This window comes from Vulpes vulpes, chromosome 6 (assembly GCF_048418805.1).
Source record: "Vulpes vulpes isolate BD-2025 chromosome 6, VulVul3, whole genome shotgun sequence".
In the NCBI taxonomy this organism is placed as follows: Eukaryota; Metazoa; Chordata; class Mammalia; order Carnivora; family Canidae; genus Vulpes; species Vulpes vulpes.
The window spans coordinates 43,444,246-43,469,720 of NC_132785.1; the positions used below are offsets into that span (position 1 = coordinate 43,444,246).

The following is a 25,475-nucleotide window of genomic DNA, read 5'->3' on the forward strand; positions in this document are numbered from 1 at the left end:
CAGTTCCAGCTTTCTTTAAAAAAAAAAAAAAAAAAAGTATGGTGTATCCTCAGTTTGATTATCTTTTCCTCTTCATGTGGCATAATCTTTACACATTATATATTTCCATGACTTTTCTAGAAATTATAATTTCTTGGTTTTATTTCTTTGTATATTTTATCAATACAGAATCATTTTTTTCAAATTACAGAATGCTGAAAGTGAGGTCAATCACAGCATAATAAGTGAAATTTAGAAATAAGCATTTATAATAAATAATGGCAGTACTAGGTATTTACCCAAAGAACACCAAAATACGAATTCAAAGGGATACATGCACCCAATGTTTATAGCACTATTATTACAACAGCTAAACTATGAAAACAGCCCAAGTGTCCATTTATGATAAATGAATACAGAAGTTTGAGGTGTGTGTATAGGAGAGAAGCAAACCATAAAACAGACTCTTAACCATAGAGAAAAATCTGGTTTACCAGAGGGAAGGGGGTGGAGGGTTGGGCAAGGTAGGTGATGCGAATTCAGAAGAGTACTTGTCCTGATGAGCACCAGGTATCGTATGGAAGTGTTGAATCACTGTATTGTTTACCTGAAACTAATATTACATGTATGTTAGTTAACTGAAATTTAATTGTAAACTTAACAAATTAAAATAGATAATAAAACACACATCCAAAGAGCAGTCTTTTACTAGTGCCTACTATTTCTTTCTTACTGTATATAAAATGATAATACTGTCATTTTCAAAACAAACAAACAAACCAATCAACCAGTAAAACTGCCTTTCCAGGTGGTAAAATAAATAAATTGTTTAACTAATGGGACCTCTCTAAATTATGAGCTTTGTTTATTTAGTAGGCCCATACTACAAAGATATGAGTACTGTGTTTGTCATGCAACATCAGGCAATAAAAATAGTACATAAAACTAGGACAACTGTACCACAGCTCATTTCTATGTGGTTCAGTTACTTATTTTATCATGCTAACAGAGACAGAAAAATTTCTTTATTTTTTTGATAATGAATTTTATGAATGATCTTTATTTCTTGAGGAACCTCTAGTCAAAAAAATTCTAACTGAAATTAATAATTCTCATTCAAGAAAAGCTAATTGGAGTCCACCTCTTTGCAAGCTGTTCTCTCTATGGGTTTGAAGGCAGAATTCATCTCTGTTCAGAGACCTTGAACCAAAGCCAAATCAATTTAGAGTCTATCTGTATTTTTCACTTCATCTCATGCCACTTTCTGGAATTGAAATGAGTTTATGTTTGTTTGGACCACCATGATACATTAGTATATATGGATCATGAATGATGAGCAAATGTGAACCCCCAACCCCCAATGAACAACTCTTAGCTAGAACTTATTGCCCATTAGCAGTCAAGGATAAAATTAAATCTGTTACAGAACAAAAAGTATCTTCCATTTTACATTCCCAAGTAGTTTGCTTTTTTTTTTTTTTTTCTCATTCTGATTTTCTGGTTTTAAATGGTAAAATAGTTCTCTGTTAAATAAGTTCTTTTGGCAAGATGGTAGGGGGTGAAAGGGGCAAGGTTAGAATTTTTTTATATGTTTTGGTCTTGAAGGGTTGCTATAGCTATGGTGCTATAGCTATTTTTCTGTAACATCAAGTATCACCGACAACTACAATGCAATTATACTAAATGTTCTTGTTTTTTAAGCCAGAAAATCTGTCCTTTGAAGGAAGAAAGGAAAGTGTTTTTATTTTTAGTAGGTTTTTAAAAAAGATTTTATTTATTTATTCATAAGAGACACGGAGAGAGAGAAGCAGAGACACAGGCAGAGGAAGAAGTAAGCTGTCTGTGGGGACCCTGATGCAGGACTTTATCCCAGGACCCCAAGATCTTGACTGGAGCCAAAGGTAAATGCTCAACCACTAAGCCACCTCAGTGCCCCTATTTTTGTGTTTTTATTTTAAACAATTTAAATCTATAGGTTATGATATTTCTTATCTTTACCTGTAATTAGTTTCCAGTTATTTTACATATTATTTGAATATATATATCCACTAGTATCATTTCATTCCAATAATAGAATTATCATTTAAAAAATAAATATATAAAAATCTTACCAATGTACATAACCAATACATTCTAAGTAAGAAATAGAAAGTATTATTATTTAAGTATTCAACCTGTTACTACTTATTAAACTATTCCAAGGATTACATTTTTCAACCCCAAAGAAATATGTTACCTCTATTCAGTATATATGCCTCTGATAATACTTCTGTCATTCTTAAAAATAGAAATATCTATAAAGTTTGTGGCATATAGGGAGGCAGAACTGTATAATAAATTAATTTTTCCAAATTACAGCAATACTGGATGTCAAAATCATCCTCTTTTATTAGGATCCAGAGGCCAAAAGTAACATATGTCAAGTAGTATGTTCCAAGAGCAAATGCAGTATTGTTTATATGAGACTTGTAAAGTGGCTTGTTAAAAACTTGTATGGGGGCTATATCTTGATTGGGATTTAGCTTACACAGTGTATGCATTTGTCAAAACTCAGTAAATGCACACTTAAGATGTATGCATTTCATTTTATATAAAACCAACTTGCTTTCTGGCACTTAAAAAGAAAATATCAATATGTATATATCATTAGCAGCAGCAGCATGAACAGCATAATCATTATCCTGGCAATATTTCAGTCAATGAGAGAGGAAAAACACACATGCTTACTCCTATTTTTTCTTTCTTTCTTTCTTTTTTTTTTTTTTTTTTTTGAGATCGACTAAATAAAGTCAGTGATTGTCCTTACAGATGTTACAGATCTACTCTTGGAAAATGATCAAATAATGCTTTAACTTTAAGTTGAACACAGTGTGTACAAAAAATGTTACTGACATTGTATTTTATATTTTATGTTATTAGTGTTACATTCATCTTCCTGTTCCCAGGACCAGGCATTCAACAAATAAAGAAAAACAATGAACACTGATTTTTGGATAGAATTCTTTGCATTCTAAAACAAAAGGGATTTCACTGCATTCTGAATCAGAGTTAAAGAATTGAAGTACACAAAATAGCCCCATATGTGGTAGATTAAGAGTGGTGTGCCCCTTTCTCATCCAAACTATGGTAATTATCCCCAAATACTGGTGGTATAAACCCATTAAAAAAACTAAATAAAAATTGAGCTGTCAAAAGCCTTCTAAATATTAAAAGTCAAAATTGGTCAAATTAAATAGAAACTTAAAAGAAAATACAAAACTTTCTTGAATAAAGACAAGCACTTGAGGTTCTTAGGCACCAAGACATTTGTCCAAAGTCATTTATTTGCAAGAACAGAGAGCTGCCATATTTACCAGCACATAGAAACACAACTTGAACTACGGAGCTACAAAGACTAAGACAAAAGCTTAGTGTGAAGACATGAAGAAAGCAATCTGTTTTGATTTTGATTTAGATTTGGCATGGCAGAGCATGAAAATTTCTTCACTGGGGTGAAACATAAGGGATCTTGAGATGAAGTCTAGATGTTAAACTCATTTGGTGTTGAGAAACAGTAGGAGGTAGGAGGTGTAAGAATATATACTGCCTGTGCAAGAATAATGTGAGAAGAACAAACAAAAAAATGAAACTAGGAAGCCCTCCGTGGGAATACAAAATTAATCAAAATGTAGATCAGTTGGTGGGAGAAAGTCAAGTAAATGTCTCGAGACTTTGCCTGAAGGACAAACTAAAAATACTTTTTAGGTGTTCAAAAAGTTTATAATTTTCTAACTAGTATTATAAGATACTACTACACATTACTTCAAAATATTAAATGATTCAGGCTTTCTCTGAGATTTTTCTATGCTAATATATGTTAAGAATTCTCCAAAAAGTGAAATAACATGATGTTTCCCAAAATTCTTTAAGTAGGATCTTTATTTAATTTTAAGAATTTGAGCAGGGTTCCACAAAATCCTCTTAAAAAATCCTGAGTGAAATTAACTGGAAATTTAAAAAGGATAAGATTAACATCTGTCAGCAATTCCATTTCAATACACCCATATTGAAATTGAGGCACTTAGCTCAGTGCTGTGAAATTAAGGAAAGGAAGATAGAATCCTTGCTCTTAAGAGCATATATGTGGTCCCAGAGAGATGTCACAAAAGAAAAGATTGATAAGCGAAAAAATTAAGGATGAAGGAGGATATGCCTTTCTATTTCTATTCTGCAACCTCTGTGTCTGCTTCAAAGTCTTTTTTATTTCCTAAGATTTTCATTTGGAAGTTTTCTTCTCACTCTATTCTTATCCATGGCTGAACTAGTCTACCCTGACAGTTTCATTTATGACAGCGTCTTGATTAGACTGTGTTCGTATTTCCAGTACATAATACTCTCCTGATCTCCAGACTAGGTATCTACATATCTACCAGTCACCTCAACCCACACAAACTCACATTTGTAAACTCAAACACTGTGTAACTGATCTTGCCATTTTATGTCTACTGTTTGTTTCTGCATTTATAATATTTGGTATAAATACAATTTTCAGAGAACCTGTCTGTTAAGACATACCTGTTAGACATCACTGGCTTTGATGTCTACCCCATCATAGCTAGTTTGATCTCTAGCCCATTACCAAACCTGTCAGGTTTACCTTGTTCTCAACACTGATTCCTGCTCTGCCACTTGTGTTACTGTGGCATTAGTTCAGTTCTCATCATTTCTCCCTGAGAGGACTGCATCAGTCACCTAAAGTCTTATTTTGATATTGTAATGGCAGACCTATTTTTATTTGAGGTAACTATTTGGAAGCAGCCCTTTTGATACATGGACGTTATGATACAAATACACATAAAATTGTGACTTTCAGTAAAATTAGATAGTAATGTCCCCAAATATTTCCCCTCAAGCCATACCCAACTTGTGAGTGTGGAACCATATGGGACTATCACAGGCAGATATGGGAAATGGGTGCAGGCTGAAGGAACAGATGAGGAACCATCTGGCAGATAAATCACACATTCAAACCAGGAGGTCCATTAATCTTCCTAAGAAAAATTATGACAACTTCCCAGGACCTTGAATGGCCTGTCCTTCAAGTATTCTGATTTCTTCAGCTCAGTAAAAATGTGGAGGAATCTATCTGGGCAATAGCACGAGTAATGCTTTCCTCTCCGGACTTCACAGGAATTCCTCAATTAAAATTTTAACACTTCTCCCCTACGTACAACCTTCACACTTTATATTTAATGAGGTCACACTTTTATAGGAATGGCATTTGAAAACATGATTGATTCCTTCTCAGAGGCAAATGTATTTCTAACTAAAAATTTAAAAACCTTCTTGTGGATCTTATTCTGATTATAAAAGACAAATAATTTATACATTTATGCATATATATCCAAGGAATGTAGAAGAAAAGACAAAAATAAAATTTCTCTATAATCATGGTTGAATTAAGGACAGAGGAAGAGGACACAGTGTGCACACATTATTTGATAATGAAAAATAGTGAATTTGCATTTTAACACAGTTTCACTTAAACTGCCATGTCACAAATGTTTTGAAAGTTACCTATGAATCAAATGCCCTACTGTGAATTCTCTACCTACCTCTATTTTCATATAAATGATATTTTTAAACATAGTATTCTTTGCTGTAACAGTGTTGCATGCCAATTCTAGATAACATCTGAAATATAGAAAAGCTGATGGTAAAAATTATAATCACCAATAAGCCAACTACACCATACTTTTAATTTAACCCATTTCCTTTCATTGTTTTTTTTTTCCCTATACATGCAAATTTAAGCCAGAAGCTAGAAAAAGGAAAGGATAATCTAACATGAATAGAAATTAGGGGCATCTGGCTGGCTCAATCAGTTAAGCATCTACTTTCAGTTCAGGTCATGATCCCAGGGCCTTGGGGTCAAGTCCCACATTGGGCTCCCTGCTCAGCGAGGAGGCTGCTTCTCCCTCTCCTCTTCCCCACTGTTTTGTGCTCTCTTTCTCTCTCTCACACTTTCTCTCTCTCTCTCTCTCTCAAATAAATAAATAAAATATTTTTAAAAAATAAAACAATAAAAGTTAGGAAACAATCAGAAGAAAAAACTTAATGAAATGGAAACTCTCCTCAGGTAGACTTGGAAAAAAGTTTACTTGGAAAGGCTACTAAAGAAAATCTTTTACAAGTATAAACAAAAATAGAAAGAAAGGCAGTATTGATATTAGGAGATAAAAGATGCAACTACGGATAAAATATATTAAATAGATAAGATTTTATGCAAATTGATAATTTGATAAGAAAATCACTTGGAAGAGACATTTGTATGGATGAGTCTATTAAATCTATAAGAAGTGATACTTTTTAAAACAACCTTATTGAAATGTAATTTACATACTATAACGTTCACATGTTTAAAGTGTACAATTCCATGCTTTTATATTTTCACAGTTATGCCAATATCTCTATAAGCTAATTTTAGAACATTTTCATACTTCTTAAAAGAAACACTGTACCATTAGCAGTAATCCCGTTACCTGTTTCTGTTACTTTAAACAGTAATAGAATATAGGAAAAAATGCAAAGTTTCCAAAAATATTATATGAGGCTATGAAACTAGCAAAAGAAACCCAAACAAGGAGGTGTGCAAACACTGTCTATGTGTATCTGTCTAATCTGTTCCTGTCTACCAAACTCTCACTATGAACATATGTATAAAATAATAGATAAAATACTACCAAATTGAAATCAGCAATGTTGAAGTAGTGAAACATCTTTATCAGGTAGGAATCGCTCCAGGAAAGCAGGAAATGAATGATAAACTTTAGAAATTTTTTTTTAAGAAACTCATTTAAACATATTAAAAATAATAATCAAATGATCATCTTCAAAGATACCGAAGTACTTAATAAAAGTCAAACACCTATCCCTTGTTTTTGATGAAAATTTCTGCAAATTTTATGATGAAAGTGAATAATCTTATGTACATATGCAGGACAAGCCTACAGAAATGAAGAGATTTGCCAGTACTATTAAAAATATTCTCTGCTTATACACATATAATTAGATAATATATTATAATTATTTTTAACATATTATAATTATATAAATATATTAAATAAAAGTAAATATATAGGGGTGCCTGGGTGGCTTAGTCAATTAAGCATCTGCCTTCGTCTCAGATCATGATCTTAGGGTCCTGGGATCGAGTCCTGCATCAGCTCCTTACTCAGCTGGAAGTTTGCTTCTCTCCCTCTCCTTTTCCCCCCTCCCCATTTATGTTCTCTGCTCTCCCTCGTACTCTTTCTCTCAAATAAATAAAACCTTTTTTTAAAGTAAATATAATTTATTTTTAAATTAAAAATTGTACATAAAATAGAAGTATATGAATACATATTTTTATAATAAAAGCACATATGGAGTAAAACACAAATATAAATGAATATATATGAATTAATATATTAACACCATATATGAATATACATAGTCCATATATTAACAAAATACATCTGCTACCTGCATTGTATCCTGACCTTAGTGAAAGCAATCAGAATAATACATGACATTATATTCAAGAATAAGGAGAGTATTAAGTCTGTAATATCACCAAGTATAAGAGACATATTTTATAAACAGCTGTTTCCTATAATGAAGAACATAGAGATTAATATATGGTTTGGTCTGTGGCTGGATTATTTCAGTAATCTTATTTGATTTCATTCATGAATGCATACATCTGTATTTCCTCTTATTTCCTATACATTGTATATTTGGAATTCATAAAATCTACAAGGCTATAAAGAACATGATTGGTTTTTTAATAAAGATTTTATTCATTTATTCATGAGAGACACACAGAGAGAGAGGCAGAGACATAGGCAGAGGGAGAAGCAGGCTCCATGTAGGGAGCCCGATGTGGGACTTGATCCCAGGACTCCAGGATCATGCCCTGAGCCAAAGGCAGACACTCAACTGCTGAGCCACTCAGGCACACCCGTGATTGGGTTTTATTTTTTGTTTGTTTGTTTGTTTGTTTTGAAATCATGGTAATATGTCTTATTTACTTTTTATAATTATTCTAGGAAGACTGTAATAAATCTACATTTATGCCATTGTTCTGTGCAATAGTATGTATGTCAATTTTGATAGGCAAAATTTGCATTTAGTTGTAATTTTCATTTGAAATGAGAGTAAACTTTTAGAAATATTTTATTAACAATTCTTAGCATCTTAATATATGGGCATTTAAACATTTTTCTACTAGAAAACTGATGCTTTCTTGTTGGGTTGCAAATGTTCTTTTTAAAATTTTAGTGGTATTAGAAAAAATCATTTATGAAATATTTATTGATATCCAATATTTGACAGGCAATAGGTAGAGACCAGAGATACATAGTTTGTGATCCTTAAGAAGCTTACAGAATGGTAGGGAATACATACCTGGGCATATCCAGTGTCAATATTCATGTGGTAAGTGCTTTGTAAAAAAATGTAATGCCTTTATATGGCAAAGTAAGTAATCTTGGAGCCCCTGGTGCATTTCCTAACCCATTTCTGGTCTTTTTCAATTATAATCTATACTGAAACCCAGGTAATTACGTTCAGTTGCCAAAAAAATTCCATGTTTTCTGTATTCTGTGAACATCTGCACATGTATTGAGCACCTCCTATAAGTCACAATCCTTGAATGACTAGCTTCCACTAATGGTTTTAATCATTTCAGGAATCATTTCCTCAGGCAAGCCTGTGCAAATTCTTCTCACAATCAATACCTCAGGTATACCTAGATGATAGCATTTATCAGATAGCTTTGTAATGGCTTGTTTGCTCTCAGAGGAATGTGGGTAAATATTTATTTCCATGTCTCCAGAGTCTGGCACAGTACTTGGAACATCAGAACATATCCCTTGATGATTAAACAGTAGGACAACAGAGGAAAACTGAGCTTGAGGAATACAATCACATTCTATATCCAGATAAGATAGGAAATGGTAGGTAGAGACAGTTTGGAATTCAAGATAGTGAAAAGATGGGAATCAGGTTATGAAAGGAGGTTTCTTTTCATCAATCAAAGCAGGTAACTGGAAAATCAAGATGGAGCTGACAAAAACAATGGAAATATTTAAATATTAAATAGGTGAGAGCTGTTACTTAGAGATTGGCACTGTCATGATTTCTAATAGGGCAAGCACATAGGACTTCAGTGAAGCTGGTGAGGATAATTCTTTCAATTAAAAGCTCTATTTTACAGCTTTTTTAAAACATAACTTTTGTACCTAGACTATAAAGTCATTAAGTAAATTATAATGATTGCCTCTCTCTTCCTTTTATATAGTGAATTAATGTACTGTACGATACAAAAAATAGGAGAAACAAAGTAGAAATTATTGTGTAACTTTTTCCAAAATGTTATTCCAAAACACAACTCCATGAAATATAACCACCACCTTAGTATATCTACTAATGCTCACTATTGTAATCAAAATATTTAAGAATTTAATTATTCCTGGACATAAGTAAGGCTGTTTTCTCAACTCAGTTTTTATTTGCTATATATGCACGTTTAAAAAAAGCCCAATCACATGAAAACTTTCTAATGTCTATGAAATCAGAATATCATTGGAATGAACAAGGAATGCATATTTAAGTGCTACAGGTGATTCTCCTCTACACTTCTTAAAATCAGGGATAAAACACATAAAACAAAGAGAAATCTGTTGCTAACTCTTTGAACATAGTCTAGGACAATATTTAGCACATATAGTAATAGAAAAAAAGATAAAACAAATATCTGAATAAAAATATTTTTTCACTACATGCAGGCAGTAGTGTACTGAAACTCCCTGGTGTCTCAGGGCTCTGTGTGATCCTGGCGCTGTGAAGCCAGCATGATGGAGTTCCCTTCTGACACATCTGATTTCTAGAAAGTGTTTTTTAGGCATGATCAGCAGGGAGCAAACATCAAAAGACACACTTGTAGTAATGGTGTTCCAGTCCATTGGACGTTCTATTTTAAAAGACTATGGACCTCCTCTTTTAACTCCTGCTCAGTTTTGAAGAGATCAAGGTCCACACTTGGTTCCTTGCTTATTCTCCCTCAGAACCACATGGGAACACTTCTCCTGATGATTGATGAAATGAAAGTGACAACTCCAACACTATGTCTTCAAAGAAAGTGCAGATTCCTTAGATTTAATGGATAGGAGTACAATGCAGTGATGTTAGAGGTAGGCTAAAAATATATATGTTAGCAACAGTATGTCAATCTGGACAGCTACACTGGCTTCCCTCAGAACTTCTTTCTCTGGTGCCCTGTGTAGGCACTAGGAGTCCAGCATTAACTTCCAAATGCAAGCAAAGTACTCCATTTATTTTTCTACTCTCTTTCCCACCATAGTATCACTTTCTAGCAGAGATTCTTAACCTTTTTATTCCCTGGAATAATAATTACTTTAAAGGCATAAAGTAAGTAGAGTTATAAAATAAAGCAATTATATTAAATATCACTATCAAAATATAAAGAAATTGTTACATAGCCTATACTTATATTTTAACACATTAAGCAACAAAACAAAAACTAGCTCTGTTAGTCTAGGAGCTACTTTGATTACAAAATAATGATGTGTGGATATGGTATTTTGAGATCTCTACAACAACCATGATATGAAATTATCTAATTTCTACTAGTGACAAAGTCACAAGTCCTGATGATATAATTGTGGCTTGTGGTCTTCCCTGATGGTTGAAGGAAAGAATTAATGTCAGCTAAAAGTTAATGAAAATGGAAGTGCATTTTGTTCCCTTTGAAGTTCATGCCCTTCCCCACAAATTCCATCCATACACCCTAATATGACTCCAACTCAGAAACCACTGCCTCTTGATTTTTCCTATGTCCATACTCCAAGTCAGTGGCTTCTGCCTCTCCTGTATTTCCTAGTCCTGCCATTTCTAATAAGGGAAGGGACCAGAAAAGTCTTGGATTAGGCTGAAGCAGAAATGGTTAAAGTTTAGGATTGGCTGTCATGATGATGTGAATGGTGAAGTAGTAGGGAAAGGAAGTATATAAATCGCATAGGCCTGGAATCTAACTGGTCTGTATCACTGGTATTGAAATATGAAATCGCCACTCAGAGATGAGAATCCATACCAGTCAGGAGGAAGGAGAATTCCAGATAAGGCACAGCCTTATTTTATTTTATCCAGGAAATCTTTCTTTCTCAGATTCAGGGAAATTAACTGACTTCCCTACCTACTAGGAAATGCCATTCTTAGTAAGGGCAGAAGGCAGGTATGTGTCCATTTTATAGTAAGCATTCAGAAAGACTGGCCTTTCTCAGTGGGTACAAATGTTAGAAAGGAGAAAACAAACTATATATAGACCCTATCCTGAGGGGCATGTTATAAAGAACTCTGGAGCAGGGACGCCTGGGTGGCTCAGCGGTTGAGCACCTGCCCCTGGCTCAGGGCGTGATCCACGGTCTCAGGATCAAGTCCCACATCAGGCTCCCTGCCTGGATCCTGCTTCTCCCTCTGCCTACATCTCTGCCTTTCTCTCTCTGTATCTTTCATGAATAAATAAATAAAATCCTTTAAAAATAAAAAATAAAAAAATAACCCTGGGGCAGACAAAATCTACAGTACTAAGGTATGATTCCAAATTCCTTAAGTACATATCAAATAAAACACACTATAACTTATACAGTTAAATCCTTTGTAATTCAGTCATAGTATTGGAAAAAGTATTGCTGTCAAGACATGACTTTTGTTTGTCATCCATGTACTAGCCATAACAACATCCTCATCTGGTCAAGCACTATACCCAATCTAATAAGCCTACTTAAAGCAATTACATCTTTCAACAAATTCTGTAGCACTTATTTATATACAATTGTTATATTAATTGCCAGGATATATAAATATGGAGAACATCCAACAGGAATTTTAACCAGACATGTAATTAATTTCAGTCAAAGGCAACGTATATGATCATTGGGTCTCAGAATCCCAGCTCTGCCATTTACCAAACGTGTGAACTTGAAATAGCCACCTAAAGTTCAGTGCCTCAATTTCTTTATATGTCAAATGAGAATGATCCCAGCAGAACCTACCTCATTCAGAGAGGAGTGAAAGAATTAATCTGTGTGATGCCAGTAGCACAGATTTGGCACATAGTTAGCATTCTGCAAATGACAGCTATTAATTTCTGTATATGTTCCACAGTCATAAATAGAGAAGACCTCTAGATTTCTTCAAAATGTGTAATAGTGGAGTATTATCATTAATTCCAACCAAACTTTTCTTTTCTCCCTACAACTATTTTATTAGAGCTATTGTTTTTTTGTTTGTTTGTTTGCTTGTTTTTGTATTAGAAATGCTGCCTTGCATTCTTTTACTATGAGAACAAGATTATAGGAGAAGGTCTGGACTTCCTATGGCAGGAGGGGAGCTGTTTTTATACATGTTAGTGCATCAGTCTCTGCTGCTGAGCATGATCCTTACAGGAGATGAACTGGGGATGATTAGGAAGGAAAAATACCCCAGATGAATAACATTATCCTGATTGGCCATAGTGTTTAACTTTTTTTAAACATCTGCTAAAAGTAGCATTGTACTTAAAAATCACAATATTTTTACCAGGAGAGATTGTTTAAATGGTAGTCTCAGAACTGCTGCTGTATGACAACAGAAGATGTTGCTGAATGGTACAGCATCAGTTTATTGACTGTAGCATGATAGAAGAACACAGACGATGTGTCATAATATGAGACCATTTACTGATGACCAGTTCAAAAACACTGGTATGCAGCAGGAAAAAAGGAAAAGATCTTTAAATACCAAATGTCTCCACCCTAGTCTGTTGATGGACAGGTACCAATTAAGGTCATTTTTTTATAGTGGCCTTCAACTCTTAAAATCCTGGCATTCAGCTAATATGTTTAACATGAGGCTACTTTCTGTTGCCGATTTTATCTACAGAGCCTACAATATTGCTTAGTGCTTTAAAATTATAACTTCCATGTAAAGTTCTCATGTAAAATAAAAAAAGGATCTTATTACTGTGTGCATTATTTACAAAAGAGCTTCTCCCCATAAAAAGGCTCTTGTCGTTTGACTTTTTCCTCTCTAAGCTTTTTATCTAATGGTTTTTAGAAGAGAAATAATAAACAACTACCCATAAAAAAATAGCAAATGCAATTTCTTTTATTTGAATTCATCACCTTTACTTACATGCAGTTTTCTGCTTAAATTTAACTTGTATGAAATAATTTTATGTTGAAAAAGGCTTGGTTAATGCATTGTCTCTTTGACATGTGCAAAGAAAGGATGACTTTGTGCTCTAGAAAGACAAACCACTCTCTGTAAAATCCAGTGCTTAGTTATAGCCTGAGTTAACTAATACAGGAAAATAAGCATTTGTCTAATGGTAAAGTAAGATACAGGATCACCATATTTTAGGTTTCTTTTTTTGTTCAGAATGTAGGATTCAATCTGAAGTGGTAAATAGGATTAAGTTCCTTATAATAATGATGCTATCTACTTCTGTGTCTTATTGACTATGGTAATAGGAGATAAGTTTTTCTTTGATACTGCCATTTTATTTTAGAGTTATATAACTAGTATTATACAGTCTTACTATATCCTAAACATTTTCATCCATTAATGTAACATATCTCTTTTGGATCTAGAAATTTGCTTGCAAGAAGAGAAGTGGTTTTTTTTGGGGGGGGGGGGCGGGCGGGGGGGGTTCTTTTTTTTTTTTTCTAAAAAAAAAGTTTTGAATGTTCTATATCATTATGCATTTAATTATCCATCAATTTTCCATTACACCTGATTACTATTACTTTATTATTTAAAAAAGAAAGAGGGATTGAGACACAACCAAACTACAGAAAAGTCTTGCATTTTTATCATGTTATTGCTAAATATTGAGGAGTAAATAATTCTTTCAGGAGATTTATTTAATAAAAGAACTTATCATATAAAATATGCTTTAAACATATGCACAAAAAGATGCCTTCCAGGCACTAGTGTTAAAATGGTCATATAAGAGATAATAATACCATTTTTTGCAGGTAAATGAAAATCCAAAGCAGTTTATTCATGTCTTGTTTTTAGGTTTTGCCTGTGTCTATCACTGGAACAAGAGTGTAGCTTAGTCATCAATATCATAATAATGAAATTACACAATTAGAGCTTTTTATTACTTTCTTTATTCACTGGCCTAGTGAAATTTCAGATATTAAAATAGATTTGTCTGTGTGTTTATGCTTTAATGCAGTATGGACAGCACTGTTATTTTGAGGCTAATTTACTTCCAGTCAAATTGGTTTAAATCCAAATTAAAGTTTTTATCCTTTCTCCATCCTAATCAGAAATTTTTAGGAGTCAGTCATGTAAAATTTATACCAGGCCAGTCAAGGGGAGATTTGCATTAAATATACAGTTATAAAAGAAATGACACCTCTTACTGTGTTCTTATATTCACATTTAAGCAAGAAAAAGCACGGTCTTTCAGTAAGGTGGAAATTCACTTATTTCTTTTTTATGATTCATAAAACATTGTGGAGTCTATAAATACATATTGAATATTCACATATTAACTATATTTTTGCCTGCAATATTAAGTTTTATGAACAAAAATTTAAGGGAAAATAGATTTTGAAGAAAATCAACATAGTTCTATATTAGTCATCTGAAACAGGTTATATATAATTTCAGTAAAGGAAAGGAAAACTAATATTTATTTAATGACTACTATGTGCCGTGCATTTTCACATGTATTTGTTTATTTGAACTCTTGAAGATTAGCATTGTAAATTCTTTTTTTTAAATAAAGGGAGTGAATTTAGGTAGTTAAGAACTTTGTCTATGGTCATACAAATAAAAAGTAGGCAAGCTAATGTTAAAGCCATAGTTCTTCCTCTGGATGATATTGTCAAATAACATGGATTGTTTTTAGTGCTACAAAGAGTGGTGAACTGGGGGTGCCTGGGTGGGTCAATCAGTTAAGTGTCCAACTCTTGGTTTCAGCTCAGGTCAAGATCTCAGGGTCTGGCTCCGTGCTAAACATGGAGCCTGCTTAAGATTCTCTCTCTTCTTCCCATCCCTGCAGCTGCTCATACTCTCTTGCTCTCTCTTTCTCTAAAACAAAAACAAAAAACAAAGAGTGGCAAACCAGCATTCTCTGTGCTTTGTGATTACACTGGTAATTACATTAAAGGGTTAATTATTTCCTGTGACGTCTTCCTATTTCACAAACTAAGACTAAGAGCTATAAAAAATCTTCAGTAGAATTTATTTTCAATTAAATATCTAGAAATGCACTTTTATTTGCCAAACATTTGATTAAACCAAGTTCTTTTTTTTCCTCCCTCAGAATGGGTCTACTAATTGGATTGGAGTTTCACTTCATCTTTCTTACAGAAACAACACAAATTCTTTCAAGTTGTGTTTTTAAATTTTTATGTTTTTTAAAGATTGCTTTTAAAGCAACCTAAGTATAGATTTTATCTCTTTGGTTAGAGTTGTCTCTACTAAAACTTATTAGACTTTTCAAAGTATTCAATAAAATTTCTTTGTAATAAGTGAAATGTATTTCTATTCACAATCATTTGATAATTTAATAAATTATACATTTATAATAACAAACTAGTTAGGGAATAAGTAAAACCCAAACAATGGAAGTGGAGATCTTGCTTGAGTGTGGGACATATCATAATTTAATCTGGTTTAACTGATAAATAGAGTCCATAGAAAAGGTTTACCCCACCTCAGACAACCAGAGTTCCTATTTGCTATAGAAAAGCAGATTTTCCATCAGAATTTAATAAACATGATCCTGTGTTCAGAATCAGTGAGTAGTTATCAACTTAGAAATCAACATCCATCTTCTCATGAGTTAAAATAAAAGTATTTAGAGATATACAGAACTTAATTTAAAAGAATGTAGCTTCTAATTTCTCAAATCCCCTTTTGATTTTCTTTAGAGTAAAAGAATCAAGGATACAGACTAGGAGACTGAACAGAATATTGAAACTAAGCTGATGCTGCCAACTGATTACATCATGACCCAGGGGTTTAAGGGACCCAAGAGAGTTAAAAGTTTCAAAACTATTGATCATGGCCCTTGCTTTTTAAAGTCAGTCTGGCACCATTAGCAAACAAATAGACTTGTACTCAAAAGCATTTCAACTTTTCCTTGATTTTCATGATAATCTGGCTAGTTTGGCCTTCTGTGGTAAGAGAGTAAATAAACATCCATAAATGTCCCAATGAATACTACTTTAAGACCTGACAAAGTAAGAATTCATTTTTTTAAGTATACTACTTTAAGACCTTACAAAGTAAGAATTCTTTTTTTTTTTTTTTTTTAACTTATCCATGAGAGACACACAGAGAGGGAGAGAGAGGCAGAGACACAGGCAGAGGGAGAAGCAGGCTCCATGCAGGAAGCTTGATGTGGGACTCAATCCCGGGACTCTAGGACCATGCCCTGGGCCCAAGGCAGGGGCTAAACTGCTGAGCCACCCAGGGATCCCCCATTTTTTGGTTATTTTGATGCACAGAGAAGTGCATCAGAACAGCCAAATTGTAAATATTGCCATGATATTTTTAAAATGTAAATATGTAAATAATATCAAAGATATTGCCATATTTGTCAAATTCTCCTAAATTCAGAGTTTATTTGTGAAGGAACATCTTTTGTCTTTTAGCTGTTATTTAAATCATTGTGATCAATTCTAGACTACACAGGAGACTATAATATACAACATATTTGATGACACATTGAAATTCTCCATGATTGATCTTTAAGATCTACTATATTAGCAGAACTTTTGGGAAGTCTTTGATACCATCTGCAAAGACAGCTGCCATAGAAGTTTATAAAACTTTGATACTCAGCTGCCTTTATTTGAATGGATGAGGAGGTCTTTGCCCGCATCACATATTCACACATAATGGACACTGTCATTGCCTTAAAGGCTGTGTGAAAATCAATCCTTTTAATCTTGCTCCCAGTGCTAAAAATTTCCCTAGGCCAAAATTTCCTCCAATTTTGATGATATCTAAAAGATTTTTTTTTTGCATTATCTGCTTCAACTCTTGGGCAGGAAACCCATCATCTTTACACTAATCTTCAGCATTTTTAGCTGAATGGAATTTATCACATAATTGATACTGTAATGACCCAGTTAGATACAACATTTCATAGGCTAGTTATGGTCACTGACTGTGATGGACAGAATAATGTTCCCTTCCCAAAGATATCCATGCCCTAATCCTAGAAACTGTAGATGTGTTAGGTTATGTGACAAAGAGGAATTAATGTTGCAGATAGAATTAATGATGTGAATCAACTGATGTTAAAATAGGACGATTATTCTGGATTAACTGGGTGGGCCTGGTGTAACCACAGGATCATTAGTGGTCTTAGAGAGGAAGAAGAGTCAGTGTCACAGTGATATCATGAGATGTCTAGCTGCTAGAGGAAGAGGCCCAGGAGCCAAGGCATAGAAGAGTAGTGTGTGTGTGTGTGTGTGTGTGTGTGTGTGTGTGTGTAGCAGCCTCTAGAGGATGGAAAGGCAAGGAAATTAATTTTTCTCTAGATCCTGCAGAAGGAACACAAGGAATACATTACTGTCTTGATTTTAGCCTAGTGAGGCCTGAGTTGGAATTGTGACTTACAGAACTGTGAAATACTAGCTATTATTTTAAGTCATTAAATTTTTCAGTAGTTTGTTATGGGCCACAGTATAAAACTAAAACACTAGCTTCTTGGCATTTCGTAATTCAGTCCAACTAATTTTTTCGTAGCTTTATTGAGATCCAATTAATTAATGTGAATGATCACAGAAGAAACAAGTTGCAAAAGAAATACTCAAATTACTACTACTATTTATTACCAATGCAAATAATGGTTTGCATATATCTATTATAATCAAAATTAGGAAAAAATCAATTCATTATAGTAATTTTACTCATTTTTCCTAGTTTTGGAATAATTGACATTGAGCAGTGTATAAGCTTAAGGTGTACAGCATAATGACTTGACTTACATATATATATTGTAAAATGATGACCACAGTAGGTTTAGTTTAAAACCCAGCATCTCATACAGATAAAAGAAAGAAAGAAAGAAAGAAAGAAAGAAAGAAAGAAAGAAAGAAAGAAAGAAAGAAAGAAAAAGAAAAGAAAAGAAAGGAAAAAAAAGAAAGAAAGAAAGAAAGAAAGAAAGAAAGAAAGAAAAAGAGAACTCTTAGGCCTTACTCTCTTAACAGCTTTCAAATATACTATATAGCAGCATTAACATAGTTGTTATTTGTATGTTACATCCCCTAATACTTATTTATCATATAACTGGAAGTTTATACCTTTGATCACCTTTAGCCAATTCCCTCTCCTTCCACTTCCCACTTCTGGTAACCACAACTCTGATCTCTTTCTCAGATCTCTTTTTTCCCCTTTGATTCTACATAAAAGTGAGATCATATGGTATTTACCTTTCTCTGTATGACTTTCTTCACTTAACATAATGCCTTCAGGGTCTACCTGTGCTGTCACACATGGCGGGGTTTCCTCTTTTATATGGCTAAATGGTATTCTGTTGCATAAAAATACACCACAACTTCTTTATCTTTCCTTCTATCAATGGTCACTTAGGTTATTTCCATGTCTAGGCTCTTATAAGTAATACTACTCTAAACGTGGGGGTTGGAGATATCTCTTTGACACGGTGTTTTTATTTCTTCAGATATATTTGCCAAAGTAGAATTGCTGGTTCATATGGTAATTCCATTTTTAATTTTCTGAGAACTTCCATACTCTTTTCCATTGTGGCTGCACCAATTTGCAATCTTACCAACAATGCACAGGGTTCCCCTTTCTCCATATCCTCTGGCATCTATCTCTTCTTTTCCGTGATAGCCATTCAAATAAGTGTGAGGTAATATCTCACTGTGGTTTTAATTTACATTCTCCTAACGATTAGTAATGTTGAACATCATTTTTATGTACCTGTGAGAGTAATTTTGTTTTTTTTTTAAGATTTTATTTATTTATTCATGAGACATAGAGAGAGGGAGGTGGAGACATAAACAGAGGGAAAAACAGGCTCCCCACAGGGAGCTGACCCTGGACCCCAGGATTTTGCCCTGAGCGCAAGGTAGACATTCAACTGCTGAGCCACCCAGGCATCCCTTAATAGAGTAATTTTAAAATACTATGAAATGGGACGCCTGGGTGGCTCAGCGATTGAGCCTCTGCCTTCTGCTCAGGGTGTGATCCCGGAGTTCCAGGTTCAAGTTCCACATCCGGCTTCCTGTGAGGAGCCTGCTTCTCCCTCTGCCTATGTCTCTGCCTTCTCTCCGTGTCTCTCATGAATAAAAGAATAAAATCTTAAAAAAATAAATAAATAAAAATAAAATACCATAAAACAATCATAAGCATTTTTGTTTTACAGTTCTCAAATTATCCTTAGAATGAAATATTCTTTGTCCCATGTTAAACAAATTAAAATGACAAGAATGACAACTAGTTGCAACATTGGTCAGCATGGAAAAATAATTTTTTTAGCATCAAAGTATGACAAAGATCATTCTAGCTTAACTTGTTTAAAAATATATTTGTGTTAATAGAATATTTAGTTCAGTTTGTTATATGTTTATTTAGGTTCCTAAATTTCAAAATGTATTAATACGATGATTTTTAGTTTTACCAACAACATTCCATTTGTTTTAAATAAATACATGATAATAATAATAATAACACATTGGTATGCTTATGACTGTATTCTTTAATTAGCAAATACTAAGTGTTGGTCTTATACAGAGTGCTTTATAAACATCAATTCATTTAGTCCTCATACAAGTGTATGAATGAGGTATTATTATTATTAATCCCGTGTTATAATTGAGGAAATCAAAAGACATGTTAGTAACTTGACCAAGGTCAACAACAAGCAAGTCTTGGAGCCAGGATTAGGATTCAAAAGGTGTGTTCTTATTAAGTTCAGCTGTCTCTCTAGGTCAGACATAATCTATACATCTCACATGCCTTGTCTCAGTGATTCCTTAAAATGTCTTTCTATAAGTACTATTATTAACTCCATTTGCAAAGGAGAAAATTGAGGTTTAAAGAGACAGACTCATTTTGATTGCTCCAAGATATTTTAAACTTCACCAAATGAGCCCTCATGTCTTATGGTGCACACCTCGATGAGACAATAGGATCAAATTTTACTATTTATTTAGTTAGTGCCGTTATATGGTTATTCAAATGAGAACCCCTCACCAACTCTAATCTTCCCTCATCCAAGAGGGTTTACTTGTACTAAAATGGTCTGCCATTGTTTTTGGGAGCTTGGGAATAAAGAAGGAAGTATCACAAATATCTGCACACCTAGCAAGAGTGGGCAGAGGACACGCTAGAAACATCACTCAACACCCGTCCCCAATATCCAAGAAAACAAAACTAAATTCTGTTATGCAAGTCCAGCACACCATGATTCCAAATGTCAAGGAACAGAATTTTAATGTTGTGTTGAAATCTGTAAAAACTTGGTCTCTCCTAAAAAATAAATCACAAATATATTAGTGGCTTAAAAATGGACTTGTGTTGCTCACTTTGATTATGAACTGATAAAACACAGAACTATCAGAAGTCTGGCTCCTTTTAAAATACAGGCTGTTACAGTGTGTTCTTTCCTTCCTATAATCTCTTTATGATCAAATGTAGAATATTTCAGTCTGCAATTTCCAATTTAATTCTTGTCCTTATTTGAGCTATTAAATTGGACTCCATTTCAGCAGCCACTGAGCAGACACTTGATCCTCTGTTACCAGTGACTGTGGATCGCCATCTGCTTGAATGATTTTCACCATATGTGTTTAAGGAAAGGCAATGTTTTAGACAAGCTTGATGTAGGTAATATTTGAAAATCATAAAAGAAAACCAAAATTAAGTAAACTACAAAATTACAAGCAAAAATGGAAATGATAAAACCATATTATAAATCCCAAGAGTCAGTACAGTTTTGAGCACATGTTTTCTATCATTTTGAAGGAAATTCAGGTACAATTTGAAAATAGTTCCCAAACTGGAAAAAAATAATTTGGTGTAGATAACTACCAATTACAAGTTAACATTGTGAAATTTATTGCGATCAAGCCAATAGTGATCTGAAATATTATTTTCTTTTTGTTTTACATATTTTAAAAATATATACAATATTTTCTTTTTGTTTTTACATATTTTAAAAATAATTTTCTTGGGAGGGTGCCTGTCTGGCTCCATCAGTAAAAGCATGCAACCCTTGATCTTGGAGTTGTGAGTTCAAGCCCCGTGTTAAGATTACTTAAAAATAAAATAAAATCTTAAAATAATTTCCTTGAGCATTCAGAACTCCACTTTTTCCAAAATCTTTTCATAACATATCGTAAAGAATTTAAATTAAAAGCTTTTAGCAAATAGTTTTACAATCTATTAATACTTTGACTTATTTCTATAGAAAGATATATTTTCCTTACTCAGTATAGTTAACTTTCCATTAACTAATACATAGGGATCCCATGATATGTTGGGATATGGACAAAAGTAAAATTAACCCCAAAAGTGAATACAGGAGAAAACCTATGTAAAATCAATATAGTAAGACATAGCTGATATTTTTAAAATTCTTTATCTAAATTCAACTTAGTTAACATGTACTGTATTATTAATTACTGAGGTAGAACTTAATGTTTCATCACTTCTATACAATACCTAGTGCTCATTACATCAAGTGACTTTCTTAATGTCCATTACCCAATAATCCTTCCTCTCTCCACTTCCCCTTCAATAAATATTTTTAAAAGAGTATCTGAATTGAAATTTATAATCTGTAATTATATCTCCTAATATTGTTTTTATAGCATATCTATTTGGATGATTTGTAAAGCACTTTCACCTACATTGCTAGAACTGATCTTCATAACAGCCATGCCAAGTGCTGAGTTCAAATATTATCTTGAACCAATGAGGAAAATTAAAATCAGAGCAGTAAGCAAAATTGCCAAAAGCCACATATTTAGTGATGATTGTAACACTTCCTATTTTTTTCCTATTTTTGATTCCAAATCAAAGGCTCTTTCGCCATCTCTGTTTAATCTTATGTCTACTGAGTTTGGGAGACACCTCCACCCCTAAAGTTTCCCTTGTGAAAATGTGCAGTATATTGTGTACATTATTTTGGAGGGCCCAGTTTCATCCATTTCCAAAAATGAGGGAGGAGCAGTTAGGAAGCTGAGGTAAAGATTCCAAGGAGGACAATTAGAACATTGTCTGGAGATTCATGAATTGGGGCCACAGACATGATTCACAGGAATCATGAAAGATAGAGATCATGATTATGCATATTTCCTAACAGAGCAAACTGAAACTGATAGTAGTTAAAAGACTTACACAGGACAATTAAATAAGTAAAAAGAGGAGTCAGGGAGATCTGTGAGCTTCGTGACCTTTTCAGTAATATGTTCTCAAATAATAAAATAATCTAAATTTAAATGTAAATATGAAACTTATGAATAACATTCTATTAAAAATTGATAAGTCTACAATGGTGGAATTTTATCAAAAGTACTATGACAGTTATTAAAATAGAATACTTTTTGTCTCTCTTCCAAGTGGCTATAAGGACTGTGGCTACTGGTCTGATCATCAATTATGGTCAGTAAAGTGTATGTGTCAGTTTCGTCTGGTGTGAATAATAACAGACCTAATTCAAGTTTGTAGTAGGCAGTGAACAGGTTGGTACATCTAAGGGCACCCGGCAGTAAAATAAATGTTAGCCATCATACAGATAGTCCAATCGCGAGAAAATTTAAAAAAGAAACTTAGGCTGAATATTTAATAATTCCTTCATTGTGCTGCTCCAGGGATAAAAACATAGCAGTTATGCAATTATTTTCCAATATGATTTCTGGATTCTGTTGCAGTTATCAATTCATTGCTTCTCAGCTTTGAAGCCATTTTCAACTCATGCTCTGTGATAATGGATGGGATTGCTTTAAGGATTTCTTTTTTTTTCTTTAAAGATTTTATTTATTTATTCGAGAGAGAGAGAGAGAGAGAGAGAGAGAGAGAGATTGAGAGAGGCAGAGACACAGGCAGAGGGAGAAGCAGGCTCCATGCAGGGAGCCTGATGTGGGACTTGATCCCGGGTCTCCAGAGTCACACCCTGGGCTGAAGGTGGCGCTAAACCGCTGAGCCACCCAGGCTGCCCAAGGATTTCTCCTTAACCGTGAGCACAAAGTTACAAATATCTCATTGGAGGGTAATGGAATGACACTGCTGGGGGCCGAGAGCTTCCCTAGCCTCTTCCAGCTGCTATACTCTGGGTCCCCAGGGCAGATGTGAAGACTGCAGGAGATGCTCTGCTCTAGTCCAGAATCTGTGGTCCCATAGCAACATTGCAGTCCCAGCCTGGTAACCCCCTTTCCCACAGCCCTTTGGCCATGAGCACTACATGCCCCTCGTGTCATCCTGGGTGCACCAACTCCTTCATTATTCCTGCACACTAGCTACAGTTTGCCAGTGCCCAGCTCGTTGCTTGTGTAGTGGCTGTGGATCAAATTGGGTCTAGTCAAATAAATAAGCTTATCTGCTGTCCAGTAGATGGAAACCATACTTTCTCCAACAAGATATGAACTCGAGTCCTGGGAAGACTCCCTTCCAAGTTTTTGTTTGTTTTTCCACTCTCTCCCTCATGCCTTTTACCTTTCTCATCTGATAGTTATTCTCTTCTTGCTGCTTAATAATTCATGATATTAAAGCTTCCTTGTTTAAAATACCATGTTGTGTCTATCTTCTCTCAGACTCAAAGCAGTACAAATAGTAAGGATTATTTTCGAGTTAATGATTTTTATCTAAATCCTGAATGAGAGTTGCTCTTTTGATATAGTCATGCTAGAACCTGTCCCAAGAGCTGATCTATTAACTCAATTAATCCATTCACAACTCTAATTCACCAACAGGGAAAATTGAGGCAGTAGCTTCCTGAAATCTTTCTCAAGATGGTTATATGAATTTTTTCAAAGTTTGTTTTATTTATCTTTTATTTTTAAAAATATTTTATTTGAGAGAAAAAAAGAGCATGAACAAGGGGAGAGGGAGAAGCAGGCTCTCCGCTCAGTGGAGCAGGGAGCCCAGTGAGGGGCTCCCAGGACTCTGGGAACATGACCTGAACTGAAGGCAGATACCCAACCCACTGAGCCACCCAGGTACTCTTCAAAATTTGTTTTAACATGAAGAGTATTATTTAGTGCCTAGTACATAGTAAGTCTATTTATGTATTACAAATTATCATACTTAATATGAATTATCAGAAAAATCTTGACATTTTTCTTCCATGGTATTGGCTTTTCTTCATGTGTCTGATGGTCTGTGATTCTCTATTCTTATTCATGTGTATAGACTAGCTTATGTGAGATTTTGTTTCAGTTGTAGATGATTTTTCCAACAGTAGGACTTTCTTCTGAGAAGGAAGTTTGGCTCTGTATATGGACAGGTGTGTCAATACCACTTGTCAGGCAGAAGAGGAGCAGCCTAGATTTCCCCAAAATACTAGTGTGACTCTGACTCAAAAGACTAACCCTTCCCAGAAAGAATTTGTATTACCCGACAGTGAAATTTTCTGGTCTTCACTGGCAATGACCAAGAAATTCATTGATTCCAGTTTTTTAAATTGTTTTTGTTTTATCCTTAGAATGGACAAAAAGAGGGGGAAAAGTAGAGAAGCTGGAAAGAAGGATGTAGCTGGGCATCCATAGAACTTCCATAATTTCCGCAATTTCTCTAACTTTCCTATTCTTGCTCTACTCCGTTGCTCACGCGGAGCTTGGAACCCCTTGAAGTTTTATCCCCAAAAGTGGTTCCTGCCTTCATTACTACTACTTATTCCTCATTTGCAAATTTTGGACAATTGGTTTCTCTATTCTGTTTTATACTGTAATAGTGTAATGAGTTGAATAGTGACCGCCTTCCCACCCCCCCCCCCCCCCCGCCACACACACACCAAAAGATATGTTTAGATCTTAACTCCCAAGCACTCTGAATACGAACTTTTTTTGAAAGAGGTCTTTGCAGATGTAATTAAGTTTTGGCATCTCAACATAAGACCATCATTGATGTACCCTAGTCCCTAAACATAGTCATTGATTTTTTTCCTTAAATCTCTGGGGGATATTTGCAACACAGACAAATGTGAAGACGGCCATGTGACGGGGGCAGAGACTGGGGTTGAACAGCCACAAATCAAGGATCGCCTTTAGCCACCAGAAACTGGAAAAAGCAGAAAAGGATTCCCCCCTAGAGCCTTTGGAGGAAACAGGGTCCTGCCAACACCTTGAATTTCGGACATCTGGCCTCCAGAACTGTGAGGAAACATTTCATTGGCCTTTAAATCATCAAGTGTGCGATAATTTGTTATGGCAGCCCTAGGAAATTAACAAAAATAGAATCCCATTAACTTCCTGTCT

At 34.3% G+C, this 25,475-nt stretch overlaps 1 protein-coding gene across 5 annotated transcripts in view; it reads left to right on the top strand.

Annotated features, from left to right (window-relative positions):
- GPC5 (glypican 5) overlaps window positions 1–25,475 on the top strand; it is a 1,340,252-nt gene that overhangs the window by 1,027,333 nt on the left and 287,444 nt on the right. For 3 of the 5 annotated variants that reach the window (XR_012002022.1, XR_012002021.1, XR_012002023.1), the window contains exon 8: window positions 1,769–1,880. The exons of the other annotated variants lie outside the window; for them this stretch is intronic. The gene's annotated coding sequence lies outside the window, so the exon portion shown is untranslated. The remainder of the gene's footprint in view (window positions 1–1,768; window positions 1,881–25,475) is intronic. 5 annotated transcript variants of the gene reach the window in all.